This window comes from Schistocerca gregaria, unplaced genomic scaffold, assembly GCF_023897955.1.
Source record: "Schistocerca gregaria isolate iqSchGreg1 unplaced genomic scaffold, iqSchGreg1.2 ptg000483l, whole genome shotgun sequence".
Classification (NCBI taxonomy): Eukaryota; Metazoa; Arthropoda; class Insecta; order Orthoptera; family Acrididae; genus Schistocerca; species Schistocerca gregaria.
Genome location: NW_026061892.1, coordinates 1,417,501 through 1,422,500, shown reverse-complemented (window position 1 = coordinate 1,422,500; position 5,000 = coordinate 1,417,501). Strand labels below are relative to the sequence as shown.

Sequence of the window (5,000 nt, the reverse complement as noted above, 5' to 3'; positions counted from 1 at the left end):
AAAGTGCTACCCTGGTGGACCGCGTTCCATATCTGGGACATGCCGCAGATGCCGGTTGACAGTGGATCGCGGAAGGGACATCGCATACGTGCGCGGGCCACCTTCCACGTGTTCTCTTCTGCACATGTCGCAGTGTGTATGTGGTCTGATGTAGCGTGTCGTGACACATGACATCCTGGCATGCAAGAATTGTTGAATTCGCAAATGTAGGTGGACATCTACGTTTACTGCCCAAGATACGCAAATGAACTGGAAATCCGTTGTTGAGCGGTTGTTCACGCTGGAGGTGAATCTGTGATGGCGACGATCGGTACAGCTATTAACCGGTTGTTTCAGCGGTACCCGCCACATCCACACACGTGACTAGGCCCATGTGGGTATGAAGCGATACGCGGCGGTGGCTTGGTGGGACTGTTCCCGGCCGGTGAAGGGGGGCCGCCCGGCGTGTTGAACGCGCGCTGCGTGGGCGCACGCGCAACAGGCGGCTGGTGGGGGGCGCCGAGTGGCAGGAGCGCCAGCCGACGGGCCCGGCAGGCGGCGCAGCTACGTTGCGGCGCACCCTGCACGCGGCGCCTGGCGGCCAAAGTTGGTTCAGCCGAGCCCGGTGCGAAGCGCGGTGGACATCTGCAGTGTGCTGGTCTGATTGAGGACTGTGTGCGTTGAGGATGCGCCGCCGCCTGGCACTCGGCGCCGCGACGCCGTCTGCTGCTCGGTCGCCCCAGCGGTTCTCGCAGGTGGTTTGTATCGCAGTTGTGCGGACGTGTTGGCGCGTGCGCTGTGCTGGGAGAGTTCGCTTCTGCACCCAAGTGGGGCTTTGCCCTTGTGTGGCGCTGGCGTTGGAGCTGCCGGTCACCATAGGTGGCGCGTGTTGTCTCCCGCCGGCAATGCCACGACAGCACGCTCCCGGGCCTCTGTCGGCAGCGGCAAGCTCAGTTGGGAGCAAGGGTGTTCTCACTAAAACCGTCTACTCGCCTAACTCCGGGCGATTGCGCCTCTCTCGAAACCGACCAAGTACCTAGGACGGCGCTGCGCGCCGCCGGGACCTGAGAGGGTTTCGAGGTGTATCGTGCAGGGGAGCTCGGCCTCCTCCTGTTTGCAGAATAATTGAGCGGACGCTTGCGTGTTCGCGCGGGCCCCCGGGACACACTCCCGGGCGGCCGGCTGCTCAGCTCTAGTTGACGCAGCTTCCTGGTTGATCCTGCCAGTAGTCATATGCTTGTCTCAAAGATTAAGCCATGCATGTCTCAGTACAAGCCGCATTAAGGTGAAACCGCGAATGGCTCATTAAATCAGTTATGGTTCCTTAGATCGTACCCACGTTACTTGGATAACTGTGGTATTTCTAGAGCTAATACATGCAAACAGAGTCCCGACCAGAGATGGAAGGGACGCTTTTATTAGATCAAAACCAATCGGATTGGCTTGTCTGGTCCGTTTGCCTTGGTGACTCTGAATAACTTTGGGCTGATCGCACGGTCCTCGTACCGGCGACGCATCTTTCAAATGTCTGCCTTATCAACTGTCGATGGTAGGTTCTGCGCCTACCATGGTTGTAACGGGTAACGGGGAATCAGGGTTCGATTCCGGAGAGGGAGCCTGAGAAACGGCTACCACATCCAAGGAAGGCAGCAGGCGCGCAAATTACCCACTCCCGGCACGGGGAGGTAGTGACGAAAAATAACGATACGGGACTCATCCGAGGCCCCGTAATCGGAATGAGTACACTTTAAATCCTTTAACGAGTATCTATTGGAGGGCAAGTCTGGTGCCAGCAGCCGCGGTAATTCCAGCTCCAATAGCGTATATTAAAGTTGTTGCGGTTAAAAAGCTCGTAGTTGGATTTGTGTCCCACGCTGTTGGTTCACCGCCCGTCGGTGTTTAACTGGCATGTATCGTGGGACGTCCTGCCGGTGGGGCGAGCCGAAGGGGTGCTTTCGCGTCCCGAGGCGGACCCCGTTTAAATCCTACCAGGGTGCTCTTTGTTGAGTGTCTCGGTGGGCCGGCACGTTTACTTTGAACAAATTAGAGTGCTTAAAGCAGGCAAGCCCGCCTGAATACTGTGTGCATGGAATAATGGAATAGGACCTCGGTTCTATTTTGTTGGTTTTCGGAACCCGAGGTAATGATTAATAGGGACAGGCGGGGGCATTCGTATTGCGACGTTAGAGGTGAAATTCTTGGATCGTCGCAAGACGAACAGAAGCGAAAGCATTTGCCAAGTATGTTTTCATTAATCAAGAACGAAAGTTAGAGGTTCGAAGGCGATCAGATACCGCCCTAGTTCTAACCATAAACGATGCCAGCCAGCGATCCGCCGCAGTTCCTCCGATGACTCGGCGGGCAGCCTCCGGGAAACCAAAGCTTTTGGGTTCCGGGGGAAGTATGGTTGCAAAGCTGAAACTTAAAGGAATTGACGGAAGGGCACCACCAGGAGTGGAGCCTGCGGCTTAATTTGACTCAACACGGGAAACCTCACCAGGCCCGGACACCGGAAGGATTGACAGATTGATAGCTCTTTCTTGATTCGGTGGGTGGTGGTGCATGGCCGTTCTTAGTTGGTGGAGCGATTTGTCTGGTTAATTCCGATAACGAACGAGACTCTAGCCTGCTAACTAGTCGCGTGACATCCTTCGTGCTGTCAGCGATTACTTTTCTTCTTAGAGGGACAGGCGGCTTCTAGCCGCACGAGATTGAGCAATAACAGGTCTGTGATGCCCTTAGATGTTCTGGGCCGCACGCGCGCTACACTGAAGGAATCAGCGTGTCTTCCTAGGCCGAAAGGTCGGGGTAACCCGCTGAACCTCCTTCGTGCTAGGGATTGGGGCTTGCAATTGTTCCCCATGAACGAGGAATTCCCAGTAAGCGCGAGTCATAAGCTCGCGTTGATTACGTCCCTGCCCTTTGTACACACCGCCCGTCGCTACTACCGATTGAATGATTTAGTGAGGTCTTCGGACTGGTACGCGGCATCGACTCTGTCGTTGCCGATGCTACCGGAAAGATGACCAAACTTGATCATTTAGAGGAAGTAAAAGTCGTAACAAGGTTTCCGTAGGTGAACCTGCGGAAGGATCATTACCGACTAGACTGCATGTCTTTCGATGTGCGTGTCGTGTCGCGCAACACGCTACCTGTACGGCAGTGGCCGTGCGCCGCGTGCGGAACCACGCGTGCCTCTCAAAACTAGCGGAAGTGTTGTTGTTGTTGTGTGGTACGAGCGCTGAAGCTCTGGAGCGGCTGGCCTGCGGTACCTGGCGCCTGGCGCCGGTTTTGAATGACGTTCGCCCGAGTGCCTGTCCGCTCCGGTGTGGAGCCGTACGACGCCCATCGGCTGTGAGGCCGTTGGACACAAAAAAAATAGTGGAACAGGGGCCGTCAGACGCCTCAGTCCCGCAAATGCTACTGTCTTGAAAGAGACAGTGGGAGACTGAAAAGGAAAAGATCACCCAGGACGGTGGATCACTCGGCTCGTGGGTCGATGAAGAACGCAGCAAATTGCGCGTCGACATGTGAACTGCAGGACACATGAACATCGACGTTTCGAACGCACATTGCGGTCCATGGATTCCGTTCCCGGGCCACGTCTGGCTGAGGGTCGGCTACGTATACTGAAGCGCGCGGCGTTTGTCCCGCTTCGGAGACGTGGGAGTGTCGTGGTCGCCTGTGTGGCCGGCCGCGTCTCCTTAAACGTGCGATGCGCGCCCGTCGCCTGGCGGTTCGCATACCGGTACTTTCTCGGTAGCGTGCACAGCCGGCTGGCGGTGTGGCGTGCGACACCTCGTACAACGACCTCAGAGCAGGCGAGACTACCCGCTGAATTTAAGCATATTACTAAGCGGAGGAAAAGAAACTAACAAGGATTCCCCCAGTAGCGGCGAGCGAACAGGGAAGAGTCCAGCACCGAACCCCGCAGGCTGCCGCCTGTCGTGGCATGTGGTGTTTGGGAGGGTCCACTACCCCGACGCCTCGCGCCGAGCCCAAGTCCAACTTGAATGAGGCCACGGCCCGTAGAGGGTGCCAGGCCCGTAGCGGCCGGTGCGAGCGTCGGCGGGACCTCTCCTTCGAGTCGGGTTGCTTGAGAGTGCAGCTCCAAGTGGGTGGTAAACTCCATCTGAGACTAAATATGACCACGAGACCGATAGCGAACAAGTACCGTGAGGGAAAGTTGAAAAGAACTTTGAAGAGAGAGTTCAAAAGTACGTGAAACCGTTCTGGGGTAAACGTGAGAAGTCCGAAAGGTCGAACGGGTGAGATTCACGCCCATCCGGCCACTGGCCCCCGCCCTCGGCAGATGGGGCCGGCCGCCCGCGCGGAGCAATCCGCGGCGGGGTCGTGTCCGGTTGCCTTTCCACTCGCCGCGGGGTGGGGCCGTTCCGGTGTGCGGTGGGCCGCACTTCTCTCCTAGTAGGACGTCGCGACCCGCTGGGTGCCGGCCTACGGCCCGGGTGCGCAGCCTGTCCTTCCGCGGGCCTCGGTTCGCGTCTGTTGGGCAGAGCCCCGGTGTCCTGGCTGGCTGCTCGGCGGTATATCTGGAGGAGTCGATTCGCCCCTTTGGGCGCTCGGGCTCCCGGCAAGCGCGCGCGGTTCTTCCCGGATGACGGACCTACCTGGCCCGGCCCCGGACCCGCGCCGCTGTTGGCTCGGGATGCTCTCGGGCGGAATAATCGCTCCCGTCAGCGGCGCTTCAGCTTTGGACAATTTCACGACCCGTCTTGAAACACGGACCAAGGAGTCTAACATGTGCGCGAGTCATTGGGCTGTACGAAACCTAAAGGCGTAATGAAAGTGAAGGTCTCGCCTTGCGCGGGCCGAGGGAGGATGGGGCTTCCCCGCCCTTCACGGGGCGGCGGCCTCCGCACTCCCGGGGCGTCTCGTCCTCATTGCGAGGTGAGGCGCACCTAGAGCGTACACGTTGGGACCCGAAAGATGGTGAACTATGCCTGGCCAGGACGAAGTCAGGGGAAACCCTGATGGAGGTCCGTAGCGATTCTGACGTGCAA

The 5,000-nt window shown here is 58.1% G+C and overlaps 3 non-coding genes across 3 annotated transcripts in view; all 3 read left to right on the top strand.

Moving 5' to 3' along the window:
- Positions 1–1,185: 1,185 nt before the first annotated feature.
- Positions 1,186–3,078, top strand: LOC126313493 (small subunit ribosomal RNA). Its single transcript, XR_007555181.1, has one exon. It is a non-coding gene; the product is annotated as a small subunit ribosomal RNA (ribosomal RNA).
- Positions 3,079–3,443: 365 nt separating this feature from the next.
- On the top strand, positions 3,444–3,598 carry LOC126313630 (5.8S ribosomal RNA). Its single transcript, XR_007555280.1, has one exon. It is a non-coding gene; the product is annotated as a 5.8S ribosomal RNA (ribosomal RNA).
- A 188-nt stretch (positions 3,599–3,786) lies between these two features.
- Positions 3,787–5,000, top strand: part of LOC126313582 (large subunit ribosomal RNA) — a 4,223-nt gene continuing 3,009 nt past the window's right edge. The window contains exon 1 of the ribosomal RNA XR_007555260.1: positions 3,787–5,000. This exon is cut by the window's right edge and continues 3,009 nt beyond it. This is a non-coding gene — a ribosomal RNA (large subunit ribosomal RNA).